Source organism: Podarcis pityusensis, assembly GCF_964106645.2.
Source record: "Podarcis pityusensis genome assembly, chromosome: 1".
In the NCBI taxonomy this organism is placed as follows: Eukaryota; Metazoa; Chordata; class Lepidosauria; order Squamata; family Lacertidae; genus Podarcis; species Podarcis pityusensis.
Window position 1 is genome coordinate 132444665 of NC_138028.1, and position 17594 is coordinate 132462258.

Here is a 17594-nt window from a genome sequence, read left to right on the forward strand (position 1 = left end):
AAAAGCACGTCAAAGTGCAAGTAGATAAATAGGTACCGCTCCGGCGGGAAGGTAAACGGCGTTTCCGTGCGCTGCTCTGGTTTGCCAGAAGCAGCTTAGTCCTGCTGGCCACATGACCTGGAAGCTGTACACCGGCTCCCTCGGCCAATAAAGCAAGATGAGTGCCACAACCCCAGAGTTGACCACGACTGGACCTAGTGGTCAGGGGTCCCTTTACCTTTACTTATAAGGGAAAATCCACCAGCTCTGATGTGAGCTTGTTCCACTGTCAAACATCTCTTACTGTCATAAAGTTCTTCCTGCCGTTTAGTCATAATCTCCTTTCTTATAACTTGAATCCATTGTGTTTGTGTCCTCCAGAGCAGTAGAGAACAAGCTTGCTCCATTGATTGCAAAAAAAAAAAAAAGGAGTGAGAAACGTTTTTAAACAATAATATAGGGAGCTGCTGTACTCCAAGCCATCTCCCAGGTCCCTCTTACTGTACTGTATTGCCTGCGCTTATGTGCAGGAGATGGTGTGGAGATAACCTGAAACTTTTTGCATGTGCTGTACCACTGAAATATGCTTCAATTCCGCCCCCTGCATGTAGACACAGAAAAGTATGAACTGGGGCCAGGATATAGTCTGAAGGCACATGAGGTCACCCCTCGGTCAGTGGTTGGGTGGGAGACTGCCTAGAAACCAGACAAACACTGACTTGGGTTCTGGAATGAAAGAAAGAAGGAAGGGATTAGGTCTAGACTGGTGACTGGGAGCAGCCGCCGAGACAACATAACACCGGTCTTGAAAGACCTACATTGGCTCCCAGTACATTTCCGAGCACAATTCAAAGTGTTGGTGCTGACCTTTAAAGCCCTAAACGGCCTCGGCCCAGTAGATCTGAAGGAGCGTCTCTACCCCCATCGTTCTGCCCAGACACTGAGGTTCAGCGCCGAGGGCCTTCCAGTGGTTCCCTCACTGTGAGAAGTGAGGTTACAGGGAACCAGACAGAGGGCCTTTTCGGTAGTAGCACCCGCCCTGGGGAACGCCATCCAACCAGATGTCAAATAGAACAACAACTACCAGACTTTTAGAAGACATCTGAAGGCAGCTCTGTTTAGGGAAGCTTTTAATGTTTGATGCATTACTGTATTTTAATATTTTGTTGCAAGCCGCCCAGAGTAGCTGGGGAACCCAGCCAGATGGGCGGGGTATAAATAATAAATTGTTGTTGTTGTTGCTGTTGTTGTTGTTATATTATCTAGGACTAGGGCCTATGTGCTGAAGTGGAGCGACCGTATTGGCCTGAATATAAGCCGCACCCGAATATAAGCCGCACCTTTAAAGTTCAAGAAAGAAAAAAAAACAATACCTGAATATAAGCCGCTCCCTTAAAATTCCGCAGGCACTCACACCCGTTCCGTTTTACCATATGTCTGTTTCAGCAGCGATATCATAAAACCCAATTTTTGTAAGGTTGCAAATTTAAGCCGCACTTTAACTTTTCACGGTTAGAATTTGGGGAGGAAAGTGAGGCTTATATTCAGGCCAATACGGTATTTATCCTCACCCCAGACCATCTTTCCTTTTTAAAAAGTAATAATAATAATTTAAGAATGAAAAGAGTGGAGAAGAGAAGGTGAGAAAGAGATAGAAACAATAAAAGAAATAAAATACAAATAATACTAACAGTATCGTGCGGTAGCTGCTCCTAAAAACGCCTGCTGGAATTTTTCTATTCCACTAGATCTATGCAGACAATTATGATAGGGTTGCCATACATCCAGAATTTGGGCAAAACTCTAAAAAGCTCAACAACTTTTGTGGCCAGATTTTCACTTTTTGAAATATGGCAACCCTAAATTATGAGCACATCTTTCCACAATGATCTACTGATGTTTGTTTCTAACTTTTTTTAATTTTTAACTTGTTTTTAAAACTTTTTAATGCTTTTACTGTATGGTTTTCATGTGTGGTTCCCTCCCCCCCCCCGAACCACTTTGATACATTTTTATGATACTATGGTAGTATACAAATACCTTTATAAACAAATACAAATAAAAACCACCAGCAGTTCACATTACGGTTACAGTAAGCTCTTCATTTAAACGTGCAAGTAAATATGATCCTTCCAGATGCCCAAGTAGGTATTTCATAGAGACAAAACTGATGTCTCTATGAAATATGTTCAACTGTAACCAGGGAGGTGAGGTCCCCAGACCTTTGCGTAACAAACTCTGGGTATTTATCCTTCCAGACTCAAGGTATAAGCCTGTTAGCAACCTTAAGGGCTCGTGAGGCCACTTTTATTGTCCTGCCATTAATCCCCATACTTATAGGAATATAATTTCAAAGCACATGAACATCTGGAAATATTAAGGATTTCACAAGTACTAAACTGCTACGGATAACAACTTCAAACCAAGAAGAATATCTCACTGGGGAAGCTCACAACATATGCCTTAGCAAGGTTTCCTCAGCAACACACCTCCCAAACCCACCAGTATAGGACAGTGTCTTTCTACACAAACAAGGTGGAGAACTATTTAAACTTTCCTACTTAATGCCCCCCAATGACACCCGTCCCTAATTTCCAACATTACCTTTAAAAATAATAGAAACTAGGCATTAAAACACAAACACACAAATTCAGATTATTACAATTTGATGGTAGCTACTTGACACTCTTATGGTAGAGGTCTTGTACCTTATATTTGAGGAAGGAGATTTCTGGATATTTTTCAGTGCTTATACACCCACCCAAATCTGTTATAGGCTGGCCCAGCATAACTCAGGCCAATATTGTGGGGGAAAATAGGTATAAAAGAATTACTTGATGGTTGTTTTGTTTTGGACAAGTACTATAATAAATAATAATAATAAATTTTATTTATATTCCGCCCTCCCCAGCCGAAGCCGGGCTCAGGGCGGCTAACAACACTAAAATAGTGCAACATTCTAAAAACATTATAAAAATTAATTAAAATCAAAATTGATGGCAACCATACTAAAGTTCTGTAAAGATTGCCAAAGGAGGGAGTCAGGCTGCACCCTGACCAAAGGCCTGGTGGAACAGCTCTGTCTTGCAGGCCCTGCGGAAAGATGTCAAGTCCTGCAGGGCCCTTGTCTCTTGTGACAGAGCGTTCCACCAGGTTGGAGCCGCAGCCGAAAAAGCCCTGGCTCTAGTTGAGGCTAGCCTAACCTCTCTGTGGCCTGGGACCTCCAAGATGTTTTTGTTTGAAGACCGTAAGGTCCTCTGTGGGACATACCAGGAGAGGCGGTCCCGTAGGTACGAGGGTCCTAGGCCGTACAGGGCTTTGAAGGTTAAAACCAGCACCTTAAACCTGATCCTGTACTCCACCGAGAGAGAACCCCAGCAGAGATTTAAAACCACAAGATATGCAGCAAAGTAAAGCATGGGAATATAGGCTGCTAGATCTTTAAAATATGTCCTTGTGACTTCCAAAACTTCTCTCTTCCCCCAGCGTAAGAAAAGACCACACATTTGGTAAGTTAAAAATTGGTTTACTTACAAACTCTTCAAAGGTCAGGTTCATGTGCTTCAGAAAGTTGCACGGGCAGTAAAACTTTGCTTAGCCTCAAAGTGGTGACAGTTCCTAAATTACTGGTATAGGAACACAAGAATGGCTTGTGAGAGCCATGCAGCTAAGCTGGAGCAACCAGCTTTGCCTCTTCACACGTTGTGTTCATCAGGTAGACTGAAGGGGAACTAAGTCTTCATTACCTAGTCCCTCTCAAGGTGAGCTAAGCCTGGCAGGACAGCTTACTCTATGATATTAACCACTTCATGCATGCATGTTGGTTATATGAGGCAAGTTATCCCATTCAGAAGGCCGGAAGGTGTTGAAATCCAAACTGGATTTTTGGAAAGTGTTGATCATGTGAGTCCAACAGTGATTCAGGTGTAGGTTGGGCTGAGTCAGCCCAGGTATATGAAAATTTCCCCTTGCTTTTTGGATTCTAATTTACATGAAAGTGTAATCTGGTTTAATCATTGGCAGTAAATATACTGCTCAGAGCAGGAGTCTGACGATAACATAATGCGATTTCTCCTTCAAATGCTGGAATGCAATCACCTCTGAGGTAGAACACCGTATTTCTAATGCATTTGTACGTGGACAGTTATTTCAGTTAAACCAGTCAAGTTTTGTGACAGCCTCTCTTCAATCTAAATACAACCCCAATATAAATAGTTTAGGCAAGATGTCCTTTAGTGCAATGTAGGCAGTGAAAAATAAGGTGCTGAAGTTTGCCTTTGCTTGTGATGACCTCAGGAATGATTTAATTAAACCCACATTCCAACCTCCAATTTATATTCTGAAAAAGCATCCTCGGGCAGCTGCTTCTATGTGCCGTGTTTTCCAAGAAGCTGGAATGCATTAAGTCACATTAAAATGCTGTTTGAGTTTCTGTTGCTGCCATGAGATCATCCTTGACAATATATTTGCCTCTGAATCATTACTGGTAAAACGTCTCTTTTGAAACAAATAAATAAATGCATGTTAAGAGACTTTGCAATTGTAGTCAAGATCTTTTGTTCTCCTGATTATATTCACCGCAGTACTTCTGTAGTCGAATCTAGAGCAGTTGTCCAAGGCTATAATGCAAAGACCACTAAACCCTTTCCCTTACCTTAGTTGTAAAACTAGGGACTTACAAATATCTTTTCATTGCTCCGAAGGAATGTCCCCCAAAGGAGTGGCAAAAATAGAGTGATAGAGTACTGTACTAGCATAAACACCTCATAGGCTGCATCAGTGTTGATCTGCTCCAATATCAGAGACCATTTACAGTCTATCTAACTGGCATTGGCTTAACTGCTCTGATGTCACATAGAGACTGATTCGCCAAAGGGGGATGTGAAGACTTTGGCATTTGACTACCAGGATCCATGAGTAATTCTTGGCAATGTAAATTGTATAATTATTACCTGGGGGACATGGGCTTTTGAAATACACCAGTTGGAGCTTTTCAGTGAAAACACATGGAAGACAGATGGACAACGCTCACTGCTCAATAATGAAAGTGATGCAAAATATGCGGCGTATCTCTACATTTACAGTGACATGGTTTGGGATCCATTTTCCTTTCGCTGAGTTTGCTTGTTGCTGTAAAATTTGGTGGCTCCTTTTGGAATATATTTGTAATGTTTTTATTCATCCTTTCTTTCAAAGAGCTTGGGGCAGAAAACACGGTTCTCCTCCCCCCCCCCCCAAAAAAAACAATCTTGTAAGGTAGGTAAAGCTGAATCAGGGAACTTGTTCTGGACTGGAGAATATGGTGCCATGTGAATTTGGGAAACCAGTTCTTATACATCACCACACAGTCCAAATTCTCGTGTAAGCTTCCATGACTTTTCTATATTTTGCACAATAAATTGATACCAATTTGTTGTTAAAAAATTATGTGTGTTTTCTCTCCTTTAGTACCTGAAGATTTTAAAATACTTATTTCTATAGATTTATTTTTTAAAATTATGCGTTATAAAGTGTATTTTCCTCTCAAAATATGCATTTTGATATGCATGTTGAGCCAAGAAAAACTGCACCAGAACATTCAGGAAGCGCAAAAGCCAGTGGGTATCTAAGATTGTAGTCCTAACTACCATTACCTGGGAGTAAGCCTCACTGAATTCAATACAGCTTACTCTAAGAAGGCATCGATTAGGAGGAGTATGCTAGAAATTCCAACCCACACATTATTTCGAGTTGATCAAGTCAATTCATATCAGAATTTACAAATACTGAATTCCTCAGTCATCTCTAGTAGATTGGCTGCTATATTTACTCAGACCTGAGCTTTAAAGATTCATTCTGGATCCATGTACCAAATTTTACGTTGTTGGGTGGCCTTCTATTTATTCTTCCATAAATTTGCACCTGCAGAACAAACACAGAGAAAGTTCAGCAGGTGATGTGACAATAAACAAGTAAAATATTCGCGGCAAATTACTAACAGAACCCTGGCAATATTTTTGAAAAAGAAAGGAAAGGCTGGCAGTGAAAGGGTCTCTGCAATGCCTCAGCTGAGTAATATCTGGCACAATTTCCTTAGACACTACTTTATGCAACATGCATAGTCTGCCCTCTAGTATTCATTGGCGAGAAAGGCACAAACAATATGTGAGATTTACGTTGCTTACAGACAGATGGCTCCTAGCACTTACCCAACCAACAGAATTTGCAGTGGGGTAGAATAAACCATTTCTAAATAATTTCATAAAGATATTAAGGGACCTGAAGACAAATTGATATTCATCACTTCCAGAATTATCTCCTTTGCCATTTTCCAGAAGGTTCTGTCCTGTCGCAAGATCCCCGCAGCAGGTGAATAAATGACCTTTTAAACATTATAGTACCTTTCTTCCGAATCTTTTCCAGTTTGCCAGCTTCCTTTTGCACAAGTGATGGCAAAAGGTAGCAAGCACACACCCTCGTTTCCACACACACACATTTTTTGTGAGACGATTCAGTTGTAAATAGGAAATATGCTTTTCCTAAAAACAGACCGATTTGATCTCTGATTACACATGTTCCTATCGGTTTGCAGAGGTAGCACATCAAATCAACTTGTTATTTGGTTTATTTAATACATATATCCCACATTACTAAATGGGTGGGTGAGAGTCAGGGCCTGGGGTTGTGGATTTCATAAAGGGCTGCCCTACTTTTCCCCCAATACTTCATGCACTTGGTTATTGCAAAGATAAAATAGGACAAATTCACACCTGCCTTCCTGAGCAACTCCAAGTAAGTGTGAGGTATAAATGCGGCTAATAAATACATGACTTGTGGTAAGCCATTAGTGAAATCAAACTTTCTTTCTTTCTTTCTTTCTTTCTTTCTTTCTTTCTTTCTTTCTTTCCTGCAGTAGTGAAAAGAGGATTAGTCCCATTGTCTTTCCTTTTTATCCCGTCTCATTTATCAAACTGACAGGAAATAAAAATGGATGCCTTTAGCATCATATCAGCTACTTCCTGACCACACCGGTTGGTGTTTTGCTGCATGGGAAGCTATAAATTATCACAGCATCCCAACACATATACTTCTTGTGGATACAGGGAGGGGGGATAAAAAATAAACCAATTATAAACTTAATCAGACTCAGTTATCTATGTGTGGATGTGTGGGTTTTTATCAATTTCCATATAGTGACCAGGGCTGGCCCAAAACATTTTGGCACCTGAGACAAACCACAAAATGACATTCCCTCCGCCTCACCAGGGAAGAAGGGTGAGTAAAGATCTACATCAGGAACAAGGAGGGAATAAAGATCTACATCAGGATTTGCTGCCCCTGTGGATTCTGCCGCCTGAGAAAGTCACCTCACCTTGCCTCATGGGTAGGCTGGCCCTGACAGTGACTGTGATGCCTTCAGTGTGGGAATTTTGTAGATTGCAAAGTACCCCTTAGATTACAGGATGTAGCAATTTGTGTATGTTAGGCTGGAATGCGAGACATGAGTAATTAAAGCAAGATACTCAGGAAAGTTTATACGTATTTTTGGCTCCACAAGATGCACCTGACCATAAGGTGCACCTAGTTTTTAGAGGGGGAAAGCAAGAAAAAAAAATATTCTGTGCAAGCAAAGCGAGAGACGCTTACATGGCTTCTCTCCCGCAGCTGTAAAAGAGGAGGAGGAGACACCGGGACAGGTGCTTTGCTTGCTTTACAGCGAGGCGGGAGGAAGGATGGGCAAGCACTTAAGAGAGAATATTATGAAAATGATTTACAGGTGGTACATGACACCAGTCAAGCTTGCAAAAATCTATCATTTGCCCGATAATAAATGTTGGAAATGTAAAGAAACTGAAGGTACATTCTTTCACCTTTGGTGGACGTGCCCAAGGATTAAGGCTTTCTGGGAGATGATTTATAATGAAATGAAAAGGGTATTTAAATATACCTTTCTGAAGAAACCAGAGGCCTTTCTCCTGGGCATGGTTGGCCAATTGGTGTTAAAGAAGGATAGAACTTTCTTTATGTATGCTACAACAGCAGCAAGAATACTTATTGCAAAGTATTGGAAGACACAAGATTTACCCACTCTGGAAGAATGGCAGATGAAGGTGATGGACTATATGGAACTGGCAGAAATGACTGGCAGAATCCGAGACCAGGGAGAAGAGTCGGTGGAAGAAGATTGGAAGAAATTTAATGACTATTTACAGAAATACTGCAAAATTAATGAATGTTAGAATGATGTTGGATTGAAGTTAAGTGGTTTTTAGCAGCAATGTTATACAGTGGTGCCCCGCAAGACGAATGCCTCGCAAGACGGAAAACCCGCTAGACGAAAGGGTTTTCCGTTTTTGAGTTGCTTCGCAGGACGAATTTCCCTATGGGCTTGCTTCCCAAGACGAAAATGTCTTGCGAGTCTAGAGATTTTTTTTTCGCTTTTCCCCCCTTTATCTAATCTGCTAAGCCTTTAATAGCCTTTAATAGCCTTTTAGCAGCTAATCCGCTAAGCCTTTAAGCCTTTAATAGCCGCTAAACCGCTAATAGCGCTAATCCGTTAAGCCGCTAATAGGGTTGCTTCGCAAGACGAAAAAACCGCTAGACGAAGACTCTCGCGGAACGGATTAATTTCGTCTTGCGAGGCACCACTGTAAAGGAATATGTAAAAATGGATTGTTAATAGGTGATAATTTAAAGTTATAATATATTAAGATAAAAGATTAAGCTAAAATCAAAGAGGGAAAGGATTTGCTGAATTAATTAATTTGAATTGGAATACAAAAAAGGGAGGTGTGAGGAGGTCGGGGAAACAAGCAAATGAAACATAAGACATGTAAAGACTAATCTGTTTTTTAATTGTTTTTATCTTGTATTTTCATTTTCTATTTTTCTCTCTTTATTTTTTCTTTCTTTTTTTGCTTATTTTTGTAATAAGTTGAAATTTTAATAAATATCTTTAAAAAAAAAAAAAGGAAGGATGGGCAAGCAAAGTGAGAGCTGCGCAAAGCAGGACAGAAGCCATGTAAGCGGTTCACGCTTTGCTTGCTCCCATCTGTCCCTCCTCCTGCTTCGCTGAGAAGCCAGCAGAGCAAGAGCGATAGCTGTGCAGCGCCTCTTGTTCTGCTGGCTTCCCAGCAAAGTGGGATGAGGGACGAAAGGGAGCCCTTACACGGAGCCCCTTCCGTCCCTCAGAGGGCAGCCCGTCTGTCCCTTCTCCCTCCTGGGGGAAAAGCCAGCAAGAGCCACACACACACTCCGCGCGGCTCTTTAAAGGGAGCGCTGAGCAGAGCCTCCTGCCTGCATTCGCTCCATAAGACGCACACACATTTCCCCTTACTTTTTAGGAGGGAAAAGGTGTGTCTTATGGAGCGAAAAATACAGTATATTCCAAACTAGATACATCCAGTGTGCTCCTGCTACTGGTCTGTGAAGCTGTGTGCACAAGATGACAGCCACAATGCACATCTGTCCCCTTGTTTTATGCTGTGGCATGTTGATGCATCCCTCCCACCTCCCGAAAATGGAAGGCATCCATGATTCCACTCTGCCAGGCAGCAGGTGGCTCGGAAACACGTTTAACTGGACTGATGTGTACAATGCTGTGCGAATGCAGCACATGGGGGAGGGGTGTACGTGACCTTGCTGCATTCGAAGCCAATAATGGGTACACAGCCTCAGCATACAGAAAGAATTAGCGAGTTTAGTCAGATGTAGGAATGGTCCATAGCTGTCAACTTACAGATTTGAAAATAAGGGACCAGCAGCCTTGAAAATAAGGGACCAGCAGCCAAAATAAGGGACCTGCAGCCTCACCTGTTCCAGGCACTCCAGTCTTCCTGTCCTCCTGCAGTCTGGTCAAACTCATGCTGGTAGCTTCGAGAACACTGTCCAACCAACTTTGTAACCAGAGGTTCAACTGAATAGAATCTGAATCACATGCACCACAAGGCCTATGAAGCCTCAGCTGAAGATGGCTCCCCGGCCTGGCTTTGCACTGCAAAGTTTGCAGCAGCACGTGCAACAAAATGGCGTCCTGCATTCAAAAACCCCCTCAGCTTGCATTAACTAGCCACACACAAGGCATGCAAGCTCCACCCCCCAGCCGTTCTTAGATTTCTTATTGGGTGAGCAACACAGCCAAGCAACACAGTTGGAGCCTCCCTCCTCCCTGGCCGGCAGGGAGGGAGGGAGAGGAGCTGCTTCCTTTGAAATTTAAGGGACATCATTTAAGGGACATCCATGAATAAGGGACAGCAGCGGGACATGGCGCTGGAATAAGGGACTGTCCCTTCAAATAAGGGACACTTGACAGCTATGGAATGGTCATATGTTCTGTGAAATGTATGAGGCTCCAAAAACCCTTTGCTAAATCAGACTACTTGGAGGGCACAGGAATGGCAACAGCAAATAACAGGGAGCGCATCGATACGAACATGCACATATAGTCTACTTACACTGTGATAAATAGGTACCCAAGGAACTACACCTGCCCCAGCTACTTATAAAAGTACAGAGCACTGTTGCGCTGTACCTTTCTCCTGAGTGATGCTGCCAATTTGAGGTGTGCTATCTCAGGATCTTTCTCTCCCCCTCCCCATAAATGACTTTTCCTGTTTGGTTCTAGCTGCTCCCCTCTCCAGCAGGATCCATATTTCAAACTGCAGGGGTTAAGCAAAGCGGCCAATTTCCTCTGACTAATCGAGCATGCAATTTGCCTGCTTGTATTTGGGCAAGAGGATTTATTACACCCAGTGACAATAAATGTTCCGAGCACTCTTATGGGGCAGACCTGTGCCGCAGTTCATTAACTTAAAAGGGGGAGGATGCTGAAGTACTATTTCTATTTTTGGGCTACTCTGTTTCAAGTTCATTGTGTATTTACAGCTCCCCGGGCAATAAAATGCTTGAGAAGTCCACACCAGAAACTAATTTTGCGTGAGTGTTGCTAACTGTGTGGGAGGGTGTGCTTTCCCCCCTTCTCTCACCTTGAAGTGTTAGCGTTCCCAGCACTCTGGTTTTTCACAGAGAAGCCTGTCATGCTAAAACTCAACTTCCTTGCTCCAAGTTAAATGCTCTGGAGTTCGCCACTGACAAACTGTTGAATCTGAACACGGAATGGGCCTATGATTTCACCCACGCATCCGCAAATGATGTTGAAGTTTGTATCTAACCCACTTTTTAAAAGGTGCTCAAAGTAACCAAAATCATAAAGGTAAAAAGAAGAAGAAATGGATCAAATCTGTTGTTGTTGTTGGCATCCGTCTGTCTTGAGAAACAATGGAGTCTGCCTCCGGGGGTGAAGTCAAACCTCTGTGTTAGCAGCACCGAAGTAATCTTCCTTTTTTAATATAATTTTTATTGATTTTAACATACAAATTATAAAACGTACCACACAGTTTAACACTTATTCAAACTTATTGGACTTCCATCAGCACCTCTGATGATCCTCCGTCTTAATCACTTCTTATGCATTTCTTAACTTTATATTGCCTTTACATCTCTTAACATATCATCCCCCCTTCTCCGTTTTTGCAATACTTCCAATAATAGTCCTCACAAAACTTCTTGCAAACCTACAAACGTTGTCTGATCGTCACAAATACTTTTCAAATATTCCGTAAATTTACTCCAGTCTTCGGTAAACTTCTGGTCCCGCTGGTTTCGAATCCTTCCTGTTAGTTTATCTAATTCTGCATAGTCCATTAACTTCATCCTCCATTCTTCAATCGTTGGTAATTCTTCTTGCTTCCATTTTTGGGCCAATAATATTCTTGCTGCTGTTATCGCATATAAAAAAAACTTACATTCTTTTCTATTTATATCACTTCCAACAATGGCCAATAGAAATGCTTCTGGTTTCTTTACAAATGTATATTTCAACATTTTTTTCAACTCATTATAAATCATCTCCCAGAAGCATTTCACCTTTTTACATTCCCACCACATGTGATAAAATGTTCCCTCTTTTTCTTTGCATTTCCAACATTTATTACTAACTTTATACATTTTCGCTAGCTTAACTGGTGTAATATACCATCTATACATCATTTTCATCACATTTTCTTTTAGGGCATTGCATGCAGTAAATTTTAAACCTTCTTTCCATAATTTTACCCATTCACTCAGCTGTATATTATACCCAAAATCTTTGGCCCAGTGAATCATAACCGACTTTACCAGCACCGAAGTAATCTTCCATGGTGCACAAGGCTGGGCAGTGTGTGTGGAGGTCCTGGGCTGCCCAGATGACAAGGTTGCCTTCTCGGCCTTGCTGATGTGGTCCAAAGGAAAGCAGAGCAATACATTGAGCACCATCTTGACTGCAGGAGTTGCCAGAAGGAGGCGTACAAGGCCCCATCCAGCTGTTTTGGGGACTCCACTCCAGATTTGTGTAGGGTTTACTCCAGGGGTCAGCAACCTTTTTCAGCCGTGGGCCGGTCCACCGTCCCTCAGACCATTTGGTGGGCTGGACTATATTTTGAAAAGGAAAAAAAAGAACAAATTCCTATGCCCCACAAATAACCCAGAGATGCATTTTAAATACAAGGACACATTCTACTCATGTAAAAACAAGCAGATTCCATGACCGTCTGCAGGCCAGATTGAGAAGGCGATTGGGATGCATTCGGGCCCCGGGCCTTAGGTTGCCTACCACTGGTTTACTCCATAGCCTTTCCTTCTCCTGAAGATATCCCACAAGGCAGTAGAGGTTTAAGATCAAAGTTTTCCTTCTCCTAGATGGACGACCTTCCTAGGTTGATGAGTCCCATCTGAAAACACACAAAACCATCTGAAAACAACAGGACAGCTGTCAGGTAAAATACAAGCAATAATAAATGATTTCTGGCTGGATAATGTAACTGGAAAGAAAAGAGAGGGACTTTCCAGAGGAGAAAATTCAATAGCGGGGGGCTGCTACTGGAAAGGTCCTGTTTCATTTTTTTTATTGTTTTAGGACAGCATTCTGTTTCATTGTTTTAGGACAGCATTTTCCAATCTGGTGCCCTCTAGATGTTGTTGGATTACAACTTCAATCACCCCTGGCCATTGGCTATGCTGGCTGGAGCTGATGGAGGTTACTGTCAATTAACATGTGAAAGCCACATGGTTGGGGAAGGTTTGTCTAGGAACATATTCAAGATCACTTGATCTTTTAATATGTTTTAATGGGGATCCTTCTGCTGCCCTGTAATCTGTAGTCCACACTTTTCCAAATTACATATGAATACTCTCCCAGCATTCACATAGGCATGGTCCACACAGCTGCCTTTGTAAATTTCTAAAGAGTCTCCTTCATAACTGGCTATGACATTCTGTTCTACATCCTTAAATTGGTGCAGTACAAACAAGGACCTTCTGCCAAATATGTTTAGTAGTATTCTAGATTTGCCCATGGTTAGGGAAATGGTGGCTATCACAGCTCGACCATGTGCTGATTCATGTGTCCTACTTTGCAGAGGACAGTCCTCTATTTCAAGGTATCTTCTATTTAAAAGGCTGTTGAGTCAAAGTCTGATTCAAAGGTAAAAATTCCATTAGAAGGGAGAGCAGGGACCTTGAAGTTGCCCATGAGTTGTATGAGCCTGGATAGCAGACTGAGCAAGCACACGGATTGCCTAGTCAGTTTCCCCCACTGCGGTGAAATGCAATACAGTTCTATTTAAATTAGAGGCATTATTCCTACATTTGCAGGGATATGTATGAATTAGCATATGAAAATTTCATGCAAATCTTTGCCTTATTTTGTCCTGCTTGTTTCCTTTTCCCTTTTTTTGCAGAGCAAAAGTAGTCATTCCATAACTATGAAAAATAGACACTGATGGTCTGGTCTGGTCTGGTCTTGTCTGTATAATCGCATTTTGATCTGCAGATATCAGCACATAGTGGTTTTTCATTTGCTGATTGTCTGCAGAACAGATTGTTTTGAAAGACACAGAAGCAGGGGCCGATAAAAGCTTCCATGGAGAAGCTGCTGTTGGCTTTCTGAATTATGGAAAAAAGTGGATGAAACCCAATTTTGGAAAATGCACAGGTAGCTATAGAAGAGATCCATGTGTCAAAGAGACCCTACAGTCTATACTGCAAAAGAATAGGAAATGAAACTCTCTGGGTGAAATGATTTTAATCCACATTGGTTGTGGGAAATTCAGACTTGGCAGTCATAGCTGTTCTGGATTACCATTCACCTTGTTAGCTAGGAGTGCTGGTGCCATTGGATTGCTCAAGAACAAGCTTTGGTTTGGCAAAGGGAAACTAAAATCAACCCACAATTAGCAGCATGATCATGCACAAAAATGGTGGCATTTGAATGCTTAGTCAGAACATAGCATGTACTGAAACAAGAAATTAAATTGTAATCAAGCTTGGTTTGAATTACAAAAATATTAAAGATCATTAGACAGAAACCTATTATCAGAAACCTATTATTCAGGCATTTAAGAACTTAATAGATTCAGGCATTTATAACCCTAATAGATTTGACATGCGGACTTTCTGATTTCAAGTTTTGACAACTTTTGTAACATAGAAACAGATTGCTTTTAGACACAGATTGTGTAGGGATAAATATAATATTTGGAATCCATTTATAAAAGTATAATGTCGTGTTAATAATGTTGCATTTAATGGAATAATTCTATTACCTGTATGCCCATATACTCTTATCATATCACAATTTCAATTTTGGGTGTGTTTTTCCCTCTTTTTCTTTTATTCTTTCACGTTACTCCCTCACTGAAAACTTTTAATAAAAATATAAACCTTACAAGTTTTGATGGCATTGCTGATTCTCATTGTATCAATGTTGTACCGCAGTGGCGTATTGCTATAATTAATCAAAATAATTATTTTACAAACTATACACAATTTCCTGTAGATTATATAAAAGTCCAGCATGCCACATCTTGGTATGCACTGCCATCTGGTGATAGTATTTTATGCAGGGTTGCCTTTTAAAATTGTTAACCGGTAGCACTCAAATTAAATAAAAAATGTTTCTTTTAAAAAAGGTAATTCAGAGTTTTAAAATTAACCCCTGATAATAGAGAATAAATTCCATAACAATTGCTTTCTTTTGCATTAATAAAGGTAATTTAGGCTTTTTTGCATGGCCTTTTTGAGCCATGTCTTCTCCTCTGTGCATCTCCCGCAGCAACAGTGCATTATCAATTCACTTACATCCAACAGATGAGGGGAAAGCCTTGATTCAGGCACAGAAGATGGCACATTAGGGTAAATGGGCACTACATGAGAAGCCTTAAGTCTCCTGGCAACCACCTGCCCGCCGAGGGTGGCTCCACCTGTATATATTTTCTTCGTAACTATATCTCTTTGCATATCCTTTTGTATTTCCATTGGCTTTCTATTTTAAGTTAGGTTCACAGTGACTGGCATTATATTTTAAGTTAGACCTTGCAGGGAGTGTGAGATGTGAGAATGCCATTCTGCTTTTCCTTATGGAATATTATGTCAGTTAATAAAGCTTCCCTCTGATACCCAACAGTCTGCCTGCCCTCCATTGATGGAGCTCCAAGGAACATTTCTGCTTGCTTGGTGGTTGCTACTGGCCAGATGACCACTAGCCGGTGAGACATATGCCCTGCCCCGCCGCAAAATCCTCGAAAACTCTTTAGAATTGAGTGTGAGCACAGACGCTTCACTTCTAGATTATGTAAGAATGAGAGACCCAGGGTGTATGCTTTGAATTACCGTATTTTTCGCCCTATAGGACGCACTTTTTCCCCTCCAAAAATGAAGGGGAAATGTGTGTGCATCCTATGGAGCGAATGCAGGCTTCGCGCACCTCTCCGCAAGCAGCGGGAGCCCAGCGCTGGGCTCCCACTGCTTGCGGAGAGTTGCCTGCATGCTGAAGCCTGTGCGCGCTGAGCTCAGCGCGTCTAGGCTTCGCAGACCTCTCCGCAAGCAGTGGAAGCGCTCCCGCTGCTTGCGGAGAGTTGCCTGCATGCTGAAGCCTGCGCACGCTGAGCTCAGCGCGTCCAGGCTTCGCAGACCTCTCAGCAAGCAGCGGGAGCCAGCGCTGGGCTCCCACGGCTTGCAGAGAGCTCCCTGTTTGGGGGCTGGGGTCGGGGAAAGCTCGGGCTTCCCCCAGCCCCAGCCCCGTGCCTGGGGGGAAAATAATTTCTTTCCCTTTATTTTCCCCCCAAAAAACTAGGTGCGCCTTATGGGACGTTGCATCCTATAGGGCGAAAAATACGGTAGTTACGTTTCAAATACTGGTGGCATTTAGCGTTTAGAAATATAGCACGCATCGCTGAATAGTTTTTACGTGCGGTTCCTGTGTGCCTATTATTTTATAACCCCTGGGCCATATCCAAGAAACCCTATCCAACCCTGAAAGCGGTACAAAGGATGTTGTTCCAGTTAACATCGGAGTGCAAATCGAAACATATCCTCGAAGCTCCCGGGGAGATAGAAGCGAGGGAAGTGAGATAAAGGAAGGCATGTCAACATCCTGCCCAAGGCCTAGTTGCGAGGCGATAGAAATGTGGCATTTGAGACCATAATTGCAAGGGAGCAGAAGGCCGTAAGGAGCCATACACCGGTTTACCAACCCATGACCTGCAACCTCTCTTGGTGTATGAAGGATGTTTAAGAATGATGTTTTTATGATGTGCCATGCCTAAAAAAAAAGAAACCCTTGTTCTGATGCTCCTGGCGGCAGACCTTCTTTCTTAACTGGCTAGAACAAGCTCCTTAGGTCCCTCCTGGACGCTGGAATTTAATTCATTTCCTTGGCTCCTTCCACGTAGTATATTCGTCACCACCCCATTTCCTTTCTGACTAAAACAAATCTTACCTTTTTAATCAAATTTAATAAATAAAAATAGGGGCTACTGGTTTGCTTCATTTATTGGTTTGCTTTCACTTGTTTTAGGACGTGGTGTGTGGGTTTTTTGCATTTCCGTGTTGCACTTTTACCCTTGTGAGCCACCCTGTGGTACACACAAACCCCATATATATATATAAAGGAAGGTAAAGGACCCCTGACAGTTGTCCAGTCGCAGACAACTCTGGGGTTGCAGCGCTCATCTCGCTTTACAGGCTGAGGGAGCCGGTGTTTGTCCGCAGACAGTTTTTCCGGGTCATATATATATAATATATAATTGTTGTTGTTTAGTCGTGTCCGACTCTTCGTGACCCCCTGGACCAGAGCACGCCAGGCACTCCTGTCTCCCACTGCCTCCCGCAGTTTGGTCAAACTCATGCTGGTAGCTTCGAGAACACTGTCCAACCATCTCGTCCTCCGTCGTCCCCTTCTCCTTGTGCCCTCCATCTTTCCCAACATCAGGGTCTTTTCCAGGGAGTCTTCTCTTCTCATGAGGTGGCCAAAGTATTGGAGCCTCAGCTTCAGGATCTGTCCTTCCAGTGAGCACTCAGGGCTGATTTCCTTCCGAATGGATAGGTTTGATCTTCTTGCAGTCCGTGGGACTCTCAAGAGTCTCCTCCAGCACCAGAATTCAAAAGCATCCATTCTTCGGCGATCAGCCTTCTTAATGGTCCAGCTCTCACTTCCATACATCACTACTGGGAAAACCATAGATTTTACTATACGGACCTTTGTTGGCAAAGTGATGTCTCTGCTTTTAAAGATGCTGTCTAGGTTTGTCATTTTCTCC